Raw genomic sequence first — 17,201 nt, 5'->3', positions numbered from 1 at the left:
GCAGCCACCTTGCCCAGGAACGTGCTGAACGCCAGCCACTGGTAATGCCACATGCCCCTCGCAATGTGTGCAGAAATCTGGAATTGCAGGCTTGTGTGGCCAAGAAACTACTACTTGAAATCTTCCATTGCCTTCAGTCACAGCTATTCCAAGTGTAACTACTGACACTACGGATGCTAGAAACTGGGCATCTGTGTATCTATGCCCAGGCCTATGGGAAACATAAGGTGGTCTTTAGAAGTAGGAATTTTTAGGTTTTGGGGTTATTAAAAAAAAACCAAACTGACCTCCAAACCCTGGCATCATCACAACAACCAACCTTGAATTTGCAGAAGGCAGGCAGTGAAATGTAAGAGCCAAGTAAACCTGTTTTTTTTTGGCTTTCCTGAAATTGTCATACGTGTAAAGTCATATTTTCACAGAACAAAAATGAGTTGTATCCAGCTCTGTACCAGTGGGCGTGGGCCTCTGGCTGTGATATTCTTGTAGTCTGTCAGCTTGAGTGGGAAGAGTGTTCAGGCTTGGTCCAACTCCCTTGAATCAGCTGTAGCATTGCTGCAGCTGGGTCTTTATCAAGCTGAAAACACCAAGGAAAATCTCATTCATGGCTCTTCATTTCCTTGTTATGCAGTATCAGTTCTAACTTGTCACTGTGGGTTCCTTAGACCTGAAAACAAATGGGAAATTTTGGGTGGACTTTTGCTTGTTTTTAATTAAATATTGGTGTAACAAGAGTTGTTTTGTGACAAGAAAGACCCAACAATCTTACCAAACATGCAGAACAAGCAGGCTATGTCTTGTCATCCCATTACGACATTTCCACTATAGGAAACACCCTTTGTGCTTTGATAAATTTGTCCTTATTCATAGTGTGAAACTGCAAATTAGCATGTAAAATTGCTTTTGTGCATTGGAGATTTATAACAGTTCATTGTCCCTTCAGATTTGTGTTGTAAAGTCCCTGTGAAGATAGGGGAGCAATATTACCTTGTTTATTATGGGTGGAATCTGAGACTTGGCAGCTTTTTCTGAGGGACCCATTAAATCTGAGCGTTTGCAGAGTTTGCTGTAGTTTATGATTAAAGTTGGTGGTTTCAACAGGCAAGATCCCACTGCAGCACAAAGTGAGGAGAGCAGCTGCCAGCTGAGCTTTGCCTGAAGTGATGAGTCTGAAGAGATAAAGGCTGGGGTGAGAATAAAAGAAGCTGTTGTCTCCTCATTCCCTGATTCTTTGATCACTGAGAAGAAATTATGTGACCACGGAGCGAACTGATCTGTACAGTTTGTGCTCAAGTTTTGTATAGTGTATATAAAATAACCTAAACGAGGAGATGGATCAAAATAACCTCTGGATTCTGTTGTAGCTTGTTGCTTTTTGGTTGCATATGGGTGTTCTGCAAAGCAAGAGTTAATTTGTCAGCCTTGTCCCTATTTGCACAAGTACCATTGATAACTTCACCCTCCCTATGGTGACCTGTGAACCATCTCTGTTGGGTCTTCATGCCGTTCTAGATTTGGTTATGCCCTCTTTCTGCCCAACAGAGATTTACACTCCATCCTTGTCTAATTTAAGCTGGTAGCTTTAAGTTTTCCTATTCATATAATAGTGTGTTAAAAATATATTATTTTTGCTTGTATTTATGTCATTTAGCCTTGTCAGAGGGGAAAACAGTTAAAGCCTTGATGTGTACTTGGACTGGATGGAGTAATGATGAGGTATAGTGGAGTTATTTTCTTTCTTTTAAAGCTGCTTGTGATTTTCTGCTGTGGGTATTTGGATTCTTGTTTATTTTGCTCCTTCGTTTGGAGAAGAATAGTCTGGGAGAGGGGAAGGAAGAGGCAGGGTTTACCCCTGTAACCATCATTGTTAGCCCTAACTTCTGGTGGAGCTTCGCTGCTTTGGCTCGACCTTTTTAAACTTGAGAAATGTGTTTTCGTTTGCATTTCCATCTTGTTGCATTTAAAAACTACTCTAACTATACCAGATTGTCTGAACATTATTGGGGGAATGTTTTTCAGAGACTTGATAGAGTTTCCAGGCAGCTTTTCATCCGCCAAGTACTGTACTGGGCTCTCACTGGTGAGGTTTTGGTTGGTCTAAGACTCTGCAAAGCAACTGTTCAAAATTGCTGACACATGTTAAGTAATGTGGAAATCACTATCCTAAGCCATTGAAGTCTGAGAGTGCTCATGTTGACAATAAGAGCAAGATCTGACCCCAAAAATGATATGTGAACAGTCTCAATCTGGAGACCATTTATAGTGTCTTCCCTCTGACTCTTCTGGCTAGTTTGTCCTTTGGTCTTAGGTATAATATTTTTTTAAAAATTATTTTCTTAGTCTCCTAAAAAATACCATATTCTGCCTTGTCCGTGTATTTTTGAATTATTTAACCACATGTGCATATTTGATGATGCCAAGTTCAGAGTAAAATTTTCAACTCTGTAGTTGAGTATCATGAGAGTTAATGCTACTTCTAACAATAATGGTGGTGGTATAATGCTTATTTAATAACAAATCCATCATCTTCCACCTCCCTCCTCCAAACCTCTAGTTTTCAGCTTTGGAGCAGCTGTAATCAGGCTGTACAACTTCCCTTCCTCCTCTCATGAATAAATCCAACTACCTTATCTTCTCCATCGGAAAGTCTTCCCTGGCTTTAGCAGCCTCTGGAGGAGGGTATAAAAGGGGCTTTCACTGGCTAACAGGAAGCGAAATGAATGGAGGAACTTTTGATAATGCCCCGTCTGTCTGAGCAGGGGATCAGCCCGACTAAATTGCAGCAGATTAGTGAATGATAGTGCTTCAGCCGGGGCCAGAATTATAAGTTTTTAATCTTGGAACAAGCAATGATTTCTTCCTCCTAAACAGTGGTCAACTCCCTCTTTGATTTGGAGGCTTGCAGTCATCCATATTCAGTTAGTTTGGGTGTGTGGTTTCTCTTTTTTTTTTTTTTTTTTTTTTCTTCAGTCTGCATTCATGAGTCTCAACAAGCTTCCAGGAGTTTTTTGGTAGCAGTGATTTTGGTAAAACCTGTCATGGCCACATGCCAGTTTTGCCAGTAACTTATACTTTGCTTTGGATTTTTATGCCTGTCATGAAGTCTTGTATTTCCCAGCTTTCTTAATATTGATATGTGTTGTGCTGCCTCAGTCTTTTGCAATTAGCCCTGGGGTGGTTTGGGTATTTTTTTTATAAGCAGCAGTTTTGTTTCTGGCCACCTTCAGCCCTACTCTCTGTTGGTGAACATGTGTGACTCCTTGATTCCCACCCCACAACTTGGTCCAAACTTTCTGGTAATCCAGCTCAGTGGGAGGGAGAGATGACTGAAAATCTAAATGGGGCAGCTTAGCTAATTGCCCTAGGCCTGACTCGTCTGCTGGATAACACTAGTTTTATTGCAGCCCAACGTGATTGACATTTGGGGAATTGCACTAGTATAATGCTGGCAGCAGCAGTGAAAAATCTGCCCTATTGTTTCTGATATGTTCGCTGTCTGAGGAAGACTTTTTTGTTACAAATAACTATCAGAAAGGCAACTAATGGAGTGAATTTGCTTTTTCTTAAATCACTGACTTTTCCCATTCCCAAGAAAAAAACATGAGTGAGAGTAATAGCCTATGTACTAAAACTTTGCCTTGTTCTATGTTTTTTTTCAGGCTTTTTTTCTTGGATTTTATTACTGGAAAATTCTCTAATGACAACTTTGCTTAGGTAAGTGAAGCAAGATTTTTTCCTGTGGTTTTTTTTAGCATCGCTTCCCCTATCTTAACTTCTTTTGCATGTTGGGTTGTAACGTTGAGCTGCCAGCCAGCTGTGCTGCGTGTGCTGTGGTTAAAGGCTAGAAAGAGGTTGTAAACAAAAGTAGGGGTAATGCCTCTAGTATGACATAAGGACCTCATTTATTTATTTAATCAGATGAAGTGGACGTGGTGCAGAATAATGAAATACAGGTTATATCTGCATATTACTGCATAATCTCATCAGTTTATAAATTTTGTTTTCAAGAGATGCTCTGCATTTTTTTCCCCACTAGAAAGTAAACTTGTTGCTATCATTTAATATCATTTTGTCATGAAATGAAAGCTTCATGCTTCCAGGTTTGTAGATAGAGTTGCTCTTCCTCCATCCCTGTCTCTTCCCTCTTTCCCTCAGGCAGGAGCTTCTGATAGAGAGAAATAATAAAAAGCTTGAGAGTTTTATATTTATTTTAGCCCAAAAGATGGGGGAACATGAACAAATTTAACAACCCCCTTTGATCTTCTGAACCCCATCTACACCTCTAAAATGCCAGATTCTGCATAGTTGGTGATTGGCAGGATTTCTGAGTGTTGATTGCAAGCACCTGGTCTTGTCTATTTCTGAATATCTTTGGGGCATTCTGGGCACAAATCCGGTGCCGTGGATGATGGGTGGAAGAACTAAGTGTGCTGCTGTACCAACAGGTACTATGCTTTCCTTTGTGGTGGAGAGAAGACTCGACTGACCTCCGATGCAAGGCAAGAAGTTAATCCTTAGATACACAGCTAATTCGGTGTGTTAGTTGGAGTTGCTTGTTGATCCTGGATGAGGCCAAAAGCAACTGCAGTGTTCACATGGGAATACAGTGTCCTAACATCTACCCTGACAAAAGTGCTGCTACTCTTTGTGTCGCTGAAAGGGTTTTCTTTTTTCTCCAGTCTCTGCTGTCTGCAGTACCCACCCTCTTTTCCTTTTGATCTCCTTCCAGTGAATGGTCATCAGGGCAGCTTTTCTCCTTGAGATGAGGGACCTTGGTGAAATCAAAATGATTGTCTTAAACCAGAAGTCTTCTCCAATCTGCTTTTCCCTGATATTTGTCCCTCTTCAGGGAGGACTTCAGGAGAGTGAAGACAGACAACTGCGGAGAGGCTTTTGAGTTTTCCTTTTAGGTAGCTCATCTGAGTTTATCTATCTGCCATTCCTTTGCCAGGGTGTTGAACTCAGGGTATTTTGTGTGGTGTAACTTTTGTCTCTTCCAGAAACACGCAGGAACTGGCTGGTGGCCTCCAACAAAGTTGGAAAAGTCCTTAGCAGAGCCCTCTGAGAACATGCCTGAGATAGATTGTTGCTTGGGAGCAGCACTGCATTGCTCCTGAAACATGCTTGCCCTAGCAGCAGGCTTGAGGTTCCTCCTTGTCTCCCTCAACTTCCTGAGCAGTGATTATTTTGCAGCCTGAGGCTGTATTTATTGATGCCACTGTCTGTCCAGAGGATGGAGAGGACCCTGCAAATGAGGGAAGTATTTAGGCATCAGTTTTAAGTTCTTTTAACTTTGTATATTAGACACATCTATGAATATATGCAGAGCGAGCTAATAAATAACCAGGGAATGGTAGTTAAGAGGAAAGGACATAATTAATTCTGTCATGTACTCTGTTTTAAAGTTGGGTCCGGAGCAGTAATGTGTTAGGCTGGGAAGGTAAACACTGTCATTATTCAGCAACAAAACATGTACAAGGCTGACATTGTTTTCCTCCTTTTGATATAATAATTTTTTTGGAGCAGTTTGAGTATCTTCAGTGGTCTTTGTTTGGTGTGGTAGAAGCCTGATGAAGCTCTACCCTTTCCGAAGGGTCAGTGCTCCTTTATTTGAATTGAGTTTTGTATTAATGCTGCTTTGCTGACACAGAACGTGTGCTGTTCCAGAAGGCTCTTACTGTTTGCTGCGGTTGGGGTGCTTGGCTGGAATTCCTGCAATACAGTTTGGAGGGAGGTATTTCTGTTTCATCAGGTGATCCCTTTTCAACTCCCCACACCACAGTGTTAACCCAGGTCAACTGTGCATATCACATAAAAAAAAAAAAATCCTTTTTGTGGAGATGCTCTTAAAGAGCCAGCATGAGTTTACCTTGTATACCTTTTCTTTCTCCCTCCAACTACACCAGAGTGCAGGTCCTTCAAGGTTAATGTGTTTGGAGCTTTTTTAGTGCGGAGAGGGATTTGGAGGAGTCCTCACTTTGCATCTTAAAGCATCTAAAGATGCTGTGAGAATGATGATATATTTGCTAAAAGGAATAGCTGTCATGGTAAAAAGTTACCTAAAGCAAGGTGGTTCACTTTTCAGCTTGTATGATAACTAACAATAGGGAAAAAAGCTAAAGTGGTTGTAGTTTGAAGTTCCCTCCACTTGCTGTTACTCATAACATAGCCTCTCTCCTCTCCTTCATACTTCTCATTTTAGCAAATTTCTTGATGTACAGTTACACAGAAAAACAAGCAAAGACTTCATACACCTATTTCTATCTTGACTGGTCTCCACACAACCCACCCTGGATATCAGGTCACTTGAGTTTGCATAAGCGAAGATGGAGTGTGTATCCGAAGTGGGTTGGTGTTGTTCAACCCCTCAGTGCCTCTTCCTGTCGAGTTTTCTTACAAGTTTTGCAGCTCTGACTCTTCCAGCAGGAGTCTTGGGCAGAAAACACTCATGGAGACACCAGTGGAATAGCTGATGCAGCTCAGCAGCCATCTCCTAAAATAAATGGTGGAAGGATGCCTGTTTCTCTCAGCAGTATTTTCTTTGGAAGATGAGCATCTCCTCAGCATGTCCTTGGCTCTTGGTGTCTCCCTAGCAAGCTATAACACTGAATACTCCCCCTTCCACTGTTGCCAGCTCAGTTTAAAAGTTCTTGATTCAAAGTATTTGTGTGCTCCTTCAGGGTCTGCTTTGTCTGATTGCAGATAGCTTGCAAAACTCCTAGGAATTTGGAGAGGAAGGGAGTCCTTCTTTTGTATGGATCCAAAAGAAGTTGTGTGTTGCCAACTTGCACAAGGTCTTTCTTCAAAGTATGAAAAGTTTTTAGGGGGAGGGATCTGTTAGAAAATTATTAGGCCTTGGTGGGTGGCATGAGCAGTGTTGACTGGAGGGGCAATTGTTATGTGGTTCATGTGCTGTTTATTTTGCAGCCAGTGATGTTTTTATATTGCTGGGGCAGATGGAGGGATTCCCAGCTCCACAAGCATGACCCTGGGGGAGATTAGCTGGTTTTAGGTTTCATCACTTGGATGATGAGGTTAGCCTGAGACAGAGATGCATCCCTGTGTATGGAAATGGTCTTGGCCCGGATCTTGTCTGGCGATGTAAAGCCTGAGAAAGGACCTAGAGGTCAGCTTCAGCTTTTTAAGGAATGTGATGTATGGTCATTCTGTGGCATGTGTGGACTGCTGCTTTTTTATTTCAAAAAGGGTAAAAAATTTACTTGCAAGCGTATGTGGTTTTTTTAATGCTCTAATTAGAGCTACAATTAGCTCTAAAGTAGAACCTACTTTACAGCTACGTAAATATTTATATCTCTGGTACTGAAGCACTAATGATAAAGAATCCCAAGTGGTTTTTTCATAGCTACAAAGCAAAGAACATTTCTCTCGTTCTCTGCCTCTTAGCACCTTTCTTCCACTTCACCTGCTTCCCTCCTGCTGAGCTAAGCAACATCCTCAATTTGCACACACTGGGACTTTATTTTTTTGCCTCAATAGCAGTCTTAAGTAATTACTCTGCATTTCTAATACTTGTTAGAGAAGCGAGCTCCTCTGCTTATGTCAGTCAATGGTGTCTAGAAAACTGAAGCTGTAAAACAAGCTAAAATGAATAGAATCTTGTTTCCTCTTTGCTCACATGGGCACTTATTCACTTCCCCATCTGCTTCGACTTTGAAGACTGCTGAGGTTCTTCCTCTGTCTGACCCACTTGGCATAAGCTAGAGAGGATTGTCTTTCTTCAACAGCCAAGTTTATAGGGCTTCAGCTTGTTCGTAAATAATCCTTAGAGTTTGAGTGCTTGCCTTTTTCCTTCTTTCCCCTTCAAAACTGAATTGCTGTCATTTGTGTACAAACTGGGGGAATATTTTTTCAATCTATAGATAGAGGGGAGAATTTGTGCAGTCACTGGGCATGAGAGGTTGTAAAGTGTGCTGAGGAGATTTCACTAGGGACCTGTGATTTTAAGTATTTATCTTGTCCACTTTCAATTTGTGATCCCAGCACAAAAGAGCATCAGCTGTAGAGGAGGGCTTTGCTCTGCCAGTCTTTGTACAAGCACAGTTCTAGAGTACAAAATGCAGGTCTTGGATATGCAGAGGCATCCTTATAGGAACATGTAAATTTTTGGTGTACTTGAGAGAAGGACAAGGTGTTGCTCTGCCTTTGCTTTCACAGTTAAGTACCTGCACCAGGAATTGGTTTGCATGTGTGAATGGTTATTTTAGGGGAGCATTACAACTCACTTCCAGATTTACTGGGGTTCTGCAGACCAGCCTCTCTTGACTGGAACTTTCAGGGCTTGTGATCTGCATGTGGTCCTTCTGGCCTCCTGGTAGCAGGAGATAACAACCCTCTGAGGAAAGATAGGCTGTAATTTTCTCCTGCTTTGAACGTGTGGGATTCTAAGTATTTCCTATGAGATGTACTCCTAGTATAAACAAACTGTTTTGTTTAGTATAAGCTCTTTATCCTGATAGGATTGGAGACATCTTATAAAGCAATCACTGTAAATTTAAAACTAATATTTGGCATTATTTAAATAAACATAAATCAAGATAGTATACAAACAACACAAGTTCCCAGCCCAGGGACCTGAAAGACCTATTTGTACATAGGCTGTGTACTTTTTGTCCATTTCCCTGTTAAATTTAAGCATTGTGCACCTAATTAATGCCTTTTTAAATTTGTCAGTGATAAAATGGATAACTGTTGCAATGGACACAGATTTAGTGCTACAATTACAGAATAGACATAAAAGCATGCAGGGTGAGTAGATGTTAAGGATGGCAGATATTTTTCTGGTCTTCTGGGGCAGCATTTTTGCCCCCCTGGTTGGTTTGATAGAGAGTACTCCAAATTGAAGCATTTAAGCTGGAAAGGGTGAATTACTGGGTAGCGTGTTGTCAAAAGGTCTCGTAGACTGTGGGAGTAGATGAGTTGTTTCAAAAACATAATGCTGGAAAGAAATTTCCATGCCAGGCTGTTAAGTTTCATTGCTGTGTTAATTAGAAAGGAAGAAGCCCCTTATTTTATGAAGTTTTCCAACTCAGTTGAAGCTCTATCACATTAGATGCGACAACTAAATGATCAACTGCTTGTCTGGATGCCAGGAGCCTTGTACTTCCAAATTAATTGTATTTTTATGAGCCAGTGGTAACTTTTTGAAAAATAAAGCTTAGGCCTTGGAAAAAGCAGATGCTGATGAATATGGGAAGAGATGGGGAAAAGAATATAGTGTTCTTGGTAATGAGGTGACCTCTGGTGCTCTAATTTCACTTACCAAGTAGCTATTGTTTTTTGTATACAAAATGTAAAATTTTGACTTTGAGGAACTTCGTTTTAGAGCGTGGAGAAGTTCATAGTCCTTCCAAGGCCTGAGTTCAGCTGGTAATTCAAGAGGGAATTCAGTATCTTCATAGATGGAGGGTGTATGCGTTTTTTTAGTTCGTCAGGCTTTTCAAAAAATGTACAGATTTCAGATATGTGAGGGACTGGGGGGAAGACCTTGCCTCTAAGTGGTGGTAAAATCTAAAACTCTTATGGGTATGGCTCTGATCAACATTCATTTCAATGTTCCCATAAAAAGCTTATGACTTGGCAGAGTTTCAAGGACTGAAAAGAAAAAGCTCTGTATACAACATGTTTTATTAATGTTGAAGGAGTAATATTGCTGTATTTCAGAGTCTGCCACTGCCTAGAATAAGTTCTTTTTGGCTCTTGTACACTTTGGCTTTTCCCTTGAATAAAACAAGGTGTGATTTCACATCTGCTTTTTCCTAGTAGCCTTGTATTAATCAGGAGTATACATATTTCCAAGTTTTGGCTAGGTTTCATCCTTTTTCTTTCTTAATTCTCCTGTGTTGCAGAGTAAATTCATGATTCTTGACCCTCAACTGATACCGTAAAGTGTATTTGCATAAACCTTGATGTTAAGCATCACATCCCACTTACTTGCGATGACTTTTTGCCCCCTTTTAAGCTGTATGTAAAGGTGAATTTGAAATTAGGCAGCTGAGAAAGAAGTCGTCTGTTAAAACTTGGCAAATGTGGTTGAACTAATAAAAGCAAATTTTAAAAAAATATACTTTTAAGGGAAATCAGCACTGTAAAACATGAGCTTTAAGATGAAATTGCTGAAGATAATTTGTGCAGTCAAAGTACAAGAGGAGGCAGATAACACAAGTCAAGCACAAAATCACAATTTACAGGCACATACCGGTGTTACTTTGGTAAGATTACCTCTGCGTGGGGCTTGGCTGGCGATCAAGGAATGGTTTAGGGAGCCGGCTGGAGTGGGATCGGATCGCTGGCGGTGTGCGAGGCATCGGGGCACGCTCTGAAACAGGAGTCTGGATTCAAATCCTCAACACCAGCCTCTTTCAGAGAATGCTGCAGTGCCTGGATGTGGGACACAGCCCGGGGTCTGCGAGGCAGAAGGAGTAGGGGTATGTGACTTCTTAAAAGTAGCTTTTATTCCCAAAGTTTTCTGCGGGTTTTGGCTGGAGTAGAGTTAATTCTTTGTGTAGTAGCTAATATGGGGCTGTGTTTTTGATTTGCTCTGGAAATTGTTGATAACTCAGGGATGTTTTCGGTACTGCTGAGCAGAGTTTACACACAGCCAAGGCTTTTTCTGCTTCTCACACCCACCCCACCTGTGAGCAGGATTGGGGTACAAGGAGTTGGGAGGGGACACAGCCGGGACAGCTGACCTCAGATGGTCCAAGGGATATTCCAGACCACAGGGAGGCATGGTCAGCACGTAGAGCTGGGGGAAGCAGGCGGAGGGGGATGTTCAGAGAGATGGTGTTTGTCTTCCCACATCATCATTATATGTGATGGAGCCCTGGGCTCCTGGGGATGGCTGAACACCTGCCTGCCCTTGGAAAGTGGGGAATGAATTGCTTGTATTGCTTTGCTTGACTGTGCAGCTTGCGCTTTACCTATTAACCTGTTTTGTTTTTAAACTCAATCCATGGGTTTTCTCACTTCTGCCCTTCCAATTCTCTCCCCCATTGCACTGGAGGGGAGTGAGTGTCTGTATGGGTCTGAGTTGCTGCCTGGGGTTAAACATGATAGCTATCATACTGTTAAAAACTGACATAGCTGTATCTCAGTCTTATGCTTCTAATTTGTGACTACTATTGCTTAATTAACAATTATGAAGCACTTGGAGCACTTTAAAAGTGCTGTAGGATTGTAAAATATTGCATTTGCATGTGCATGCTCTTAAACGTGGAGATTTCCAGCTCCTGCTGCGCGAGCGCTTGGCTGAGTCGCACAGGCTCTTCCTGACCCAGTCCTCTCCTTGTTTGCTCACTCATCCCATTTGACCCAGCCATCAGTCCTTTCCTTGTCCACCTTCCTGTCACAGATTTGTGAGTCTGTCCCTTGAGATGCAAGCAGTTCTGCTCCACAAGTGTTCAAAATTAGGGTGGAGGGGGCTTGGAGCAACCAGATTTAGTGATACATGTCCCTGCCCATGACTGGGAGGTTGGAGTAGGTGGTCTTTAAAGGTCCCTTCCGACCCAAACCATTCTATGATCTCTTCCGTAGAAGCACCTTTGAAGGTTATCATCACCCCATGGCCTGTTCCAGGAATGCTCTTCCCCACATCCATGAGGTTGTGCTCTGGTTCCTGGCAGCAAACAAAAGCTTTCTTCCTCCCTTTCCTTCCTTGTCTCTCTTGCACAGAGGTCTGGCAGGTGCCCTTTAGGGAAACTATTTGGACTTTGATTTGCTTCCCCAGAGATGAGCTGGGTGAGCGTTAGCTGCTGTTCTCTCCATGGTGGTCGTGGAGATCCCTGGAGCTGAAGAAGAGGCAGCAGCTGGACTTGGACTGAGGTTGCAGATGGATGTGTGTGCATGTGCTCCCTGTGGCAGGGACAGAGTGAGAAGGTGCTTTTCCAGGAGAATTTGGGGGAAGGTTCATTTGGAGCTGATGTGGCTCTTGTGGCCAGGGGCAGAATCATCCTTTAATGGCAACTGCTGCCTTTATGAGGCACTTGTGTTGCCTCTAACTGACCCATAAACATTTTGAAACTTTTCTTTGATATTCATCAGTGCTAGAGAGCTGAAACCCACCCATGTGAGCATGATTTGATTAGTTATTTGAAGAAATTCCCACTTCCCAGATCAGAGTAGGCTGGATTTTTCAAGAGTATTTTTCAAGTATGTTGTCGGCAGATGCAAACAGCACTGGAGTGTCTTAACAAGAGATGCAGAAATACCAACTGCTTCAGCAAGAGATGAAATCTCTTTGTAACCAAACTGAAGCTCCCTGGGACTTGCTGGTGTTACCTGCAGAGCTGGCACCAGCACTAATGGCTGGCATCCTCTGAAAAAGGGAAAGCTCATGTAACTTGGTCTGCTGAGCCAAGGCTTTAATTCAGGCGTGGATAAAGCAAGGAATTTGATCAGGCTCCTACCGTCGGTCACACTTTGAGCTAAGTGAAAAGGAGTAGAGCTGAGTTGTGGAACACAGTGTTTTTCTTGTGAAATCTGAAGTGTTAGGCAGATCCCTGAAAAATAAGCGTGAGTAGTCCCCATCAATTGCCACATACTCAGGTTCAGTTCCTTGCCCTTGTGCAGTGAGCTCGCTGCATGGATGATATGGAAGAATTTAGTTTTCCTTTGTCTTGTCCTGTCAGCCAATTCTCTCAGCATCTTTTAATCTTGGATATTTATGGCTTGAAATAAGGCTTGAATAATATGGCTTGTGTGTTGAATTGCACTTAATCCTAAATTAGGTCTATACTCAATCTAGCAAAGGATGAAAAATTGTGTTATGCTGGAACCCTTCTTGAGGGCGGGGGGTTCTGTGGGTTTTCTTAAAATAAAAATGAAGGGAAGGAAGAATAGATGGTTAAGTGGTTTCAGTCACTATTAATGTTTGCCTACTGCAGCAATAACTTGTATTTCATGTCTTTTCCCAGGGATGGGAGAGGAAGAAAGGGAATGAGGAAGTTAGTTGTACAGTTTTAGTTAGACTTGGTTAGCACTTGTTCAACTGATGTATGTGTTGCTTTTATTTATGCTTAGCTGTGTCCAACATTCCTGGGAGTCCTGGAGTTGCAGTCTCTTGGAAGATCTAGACTTCAGTTGCCATTGTCTTTGTGGTGTTCACTGTGCAGCAGGACCTGGAAAGTTGGCATTTTTTGCAAATTTAAAGTATTCCTCAGTCCTGGCATTGCTGTGAGGTGTCATGAGTGTTGTCACTGATGAAATTTTGTTCTGGATGCCTTTTGCATTTGTTGCTGTGCTCCTTTCCATCTTCTTTCCAGGCAGTCATTATAACCTTTTTTCTTCCTTACTTCATTTTTTCCATAATTTTGTTTAGCAAGGAATGACGTTCTGCAAACGACTCAAACCTGGGGTAATCTAAAAACTTCAGAGCTGACCCTGCTGTGAGTGGAGTTTTAGATGGGGGGATGATTGCAACGAGGAGGTCATCACATGGTCTCGTGTGCTGTGCTCTGGTCCATGAGTTGAGTGTCTGCCATTCACCTTGGCTGGCTGGAGCTGAACCTTGGCTGTTTGTGCCTGTTTAAGAAGTTAATCTTTCTGAAAGGCTGAAAGCTGCTTGGCGTGGTGTGGTTGCCTCAGCTACAGGAACGTAAACCAGTAACACTGGGGAAAACAGAGGGATAAACATTTGCCGCTCTTTATTTGCGTGAGGAATTACGAGAACCTGGGATACATTTAGTGACTTGGAATGATTTTTGAGTGCTGGCTCTGTCATGACCTCTGCACATTTGCATAATGAAACAAAGTACTCAAGCCTTGCAATGCAATAACGAAAATCTGTTAAGATTGTAGTCTCTTTACATCAGCTGTCCTTGATCTGACTAACAAACCAATTTGGCTTAATCCTTGTTTTTTAATTAAACATCAGATACTTGAAGGCATAAGTTGCTGGTAGTTAATCAGAGCATTTAAGAAGCCTGACCATTGGTCTCTGTATTGCATAGGTTGAAAAGCTTGTGCACAGATTGATATTTTAAATTAACTGTATAAAGATGAAAGAAAAAGGGATGAACATAAGAACCATAGAGCTCGCTTGTTGGTGTTCCTGTGAATTGATTGCAACTATAGTTTTTTCTAAACTTATGTCCTTATTGCACCATGGAATAGTTGAAGTGTCACTCACTTGGAGGCTCTGGAGTGACATTTATCAATGTGGCCTCCTAAGACAAAGTTGATTTATGATGTAACCTGTCCCCTCTCCAGTGAAATGACGAGGGTGTGTGCTCTGCATCTGCCACTGCTTGCTGTCTCTCCCAGCTTTTTCCCAAGCCCTGGGGAAAAAGATCAACAAGATGCTTGTCATCTCAAGGTTGGAGAGTGTGTTGGGAGGTTACTGGTGTTATTTGGTGATTTTTCTCTTTTAATGTACAGTGTCGGAGCTATTTGAGCAACTTTAAGAATCAGGTCCTGTAGAGTAGGTAAGGAAGATGTGTCCAAATATGACCCTTGTGCATTGTCCCCTTTTCTTGTGTGATAAATGATGCCACGTGAGAAGTCCTCTTGCAGACATATAGATGGGGGTGTAGGATTTTTAGGCACTAGTAGTGATGCAGGATGATGTTTGCAGACTTCTTTGGATAATACTGGAAAAGTTGGCGTTCTTTCCTGACTGCTGTCAGCCTTTATGCTTCTGTGCTGCTGTGACTTTCTAAGATGTATGGTCTGTATGTTACTAAAAACATACAGCAAATAAACTTGTCCAGGCAAGAACATGACCTTGATGCACAATCATTACCTAGAGCCCTAGGCTGGAAAGAACTATTAGTGTTGGAGATGGTTGTAAGGAGTCATCTTCCAAGTCGGTCTCTATATTTAGTCCTTTAAAGGTTTTAGAGATGCTTTTGGACTATAATTTTTTTTTAATTGCAAGGGACATAAATCTTGTTCTTACAAGGGAATGCAAAAAAACCCACCCAAACTTCTTTCAATTCACAGTACGTTCCTCATTTTACAAAAGAAAAAAGTGCCTGATAGATGCTGAAGAGTGTACACCTTTTGAAGCTGTGTGGAGATGAATATTCAACCTATGAGCCAGGAGCAAGATGCAGCAGGGATTATGTGAGAGCTTTGTGTGGGAGGAATTTCCTTCCCATGGTTTACATAGTGTAAAAAGAGAAGACCCCTCTTTCCTTGATGGGAGTAGCTCCACTAAAATCAGAGCTGCTATTCACATGGAGGAAGATTTGCAGATTACAGTCTAATTTAGATGTATTTGTTTGTGTAAGGCTGGCTTGGTAATACAGATAATACACGATTTATTATGTCTGTTAAACTTTCAGATTTCCATCCAGTTGAAGAAGAATTTATTGGAATTTACCACTCTGAAAAATGAGCCCGTCATTTCCTGAACAGTAATAAAGAACATTGGCAAAGATTATAATGTCTTTCCACATGCAGCAGTGTTTCTGTGTGGTGTTTGTGGGCTGCCTGGCACAGAGTGCCTGAAAGGGCAGTTTTAGGTACTGTGGTGTTATAATATCTAACCAACCTGAGCACGGCTGGTTGAGCATTGGTGGAGGTTCCTGACTTTGTCCATGACTTGGAATGCACAGGAGCAGCAAAGCCCTGTAATGCAATACAGGAGGGTGGTGGAGTAGGAGTGAATTTTCTGGGAGTTGCCTTTTCATGGGGGAATTGGGAGTTTTTACTCCCAAAAGAGACCTCGTATCAGACTTATCAGACCCAAAGATCCAACATCAGCCTTCACATCTTTCTCTAGCTAGCAGCACTTTTAGGAGAGTGATAAGTTGGAGAGGGGAGCCCTCTCCATGTGAAGCGAAAGTGAGTGGCCCTCACTGGAGACTGGACAGTTGGGTCCTCAAACTGAGCAAAAGTTACAAAACAAACTTAATGACGCCTACGCTTTTTTGAGGTACATTCCTTAAGCTCCTGTGGTTGTCTCTGTGTTGGGTTATACCCGTATTTCTTTGCTGTGTTTGAGCAAACTCTTTGAATTCTTTGCATGTGTTGAACACCTTGCTCAATCCTACTGCATGTGACTGTTATCTGAACACCAACAACCTGGATGCTCATCGTTTCCATTTAAGCTGTGATGCATCTGGTGACATTTGTTTGAAGAACTTTCCTCTTGCTGCTTATGTTCCACTCCTTGCTCTCTGAAGGTGCGGGGTGATATTTAGTGGTTTTTTCCTTCTGTCGCTCCAGTTCAGAAAGGACTGGAAAATTCTCTAGCAAAAATCACTTAAGGATTTTCTGTCTGCCTTAGGGAACTTTGATTCCAGTTCTTGCCTCTGCCTTGCATTGTCTTGCAACAACGTTTCCCTAGGAACACAGTGTACCTGGGAGACAAGACATGTGCTTGTTTTGGTGGTTAATCATCATGGGTGCTGATGTGGAGTAAGTTTGTGGGGCCAACAGCAATGATCAAAGCTGGTTTTTAACAGGAGTGATGCTGGGTGCAAGAACTGGGGTGCTGATGGGACCCAGTTGAAATGGGAAGAAACGCAAGCTGCTGGCTTTTCAACTTCCTATTTGGAGGAGTATAGGACATAAAGGATCGTTTTTCTAAGGTGGTTATATATTAATGCAGCAGCTGGACTGAGGAGAACCAGCATTTTTGGTAGGTGCATGAACAGCATTGTGCAATTTTGCCTCTGTGCACCTTTAGTGTTCATTTCTGTCATGTTCCATCCACCCAATACAAAACCTCTTCAGAGGATGGAAACTTCAGTGGACTTGTGCTGTTGATCCTGACTGAAGGGTTATTCTTGATGCCTTGTTTTCCCCTTCCATTGCTCTCCTTCAGCCTGGTTTTGTTGAGCTGGCTCAGAGCTGGGCTGCTGCCTGCAGGCAGAAGACATGAAGTAGTGTGGGAACAGCTTCTTGCTGACAGAATCCATGGGCTGGTGATAAAGAGAAGTCCTGAGACATTCTTCTGCAGTCCACAGTCCACATAGCTCTCACGCTCCCTTGTGCCTTGTGTTTATCATATCCACTCCAAGCAGTCTGGGAAGGGGGTGCCTTTGGATTGCTTTCATTTGAAAAAAAGAAAAAGGTTGAAACATTTCATCAGTCATGAGAGGTGAGAGTAATGAAGACAGTAAATTGTCATTTTGTTAATCAGAGAAATTCGACACATGTTAGACAAAGTGTTGCCTTGTAAACTTTACTTGCAGTGCAACAGGCAGATGAGGGATGTTTTACTACAAGGCGGTGGT

At 42.2% G+C, this 17,201-nt stretch overlaps 1 protein-coding gene across 1 annotated transcript in view; it reads left to right on the top strand.

The window, feature by feature from the left end:
- The window catches only part of AKAP13 (A-kinase anchoring protein 13), a 200,941-nt gene that overhangs the window by 16,918 nt on the left and 166,822 nt on the right, over positions 1 to 17,201 (top strand). The window contains exon 2 of the mRNA XM_082291019.1: positions 3,660 to 3,714. The gene's annotated coding sequence lies outside the window, so the exon portion shown is untranslated. The remainder of the gene's footprint in view (positions 1 to 3,659; positions 3,715 to 17,201) is intronic.

This window comes from Coloeus monedula (assembly GCF_965178545.1).
Source record: "Coloeus monedula genome assembly, chromosome: 14".
In the NCBI taxonomy this organism is placed as follows: Eukaryota; Metazoa; Chordata; class Aves; order Passeriformes; family Corvidae; genus Coloeus; species Coloeus monedula.
This window is presented reverse-complemented; position numbering and strand designations above follow the sequence as displayed.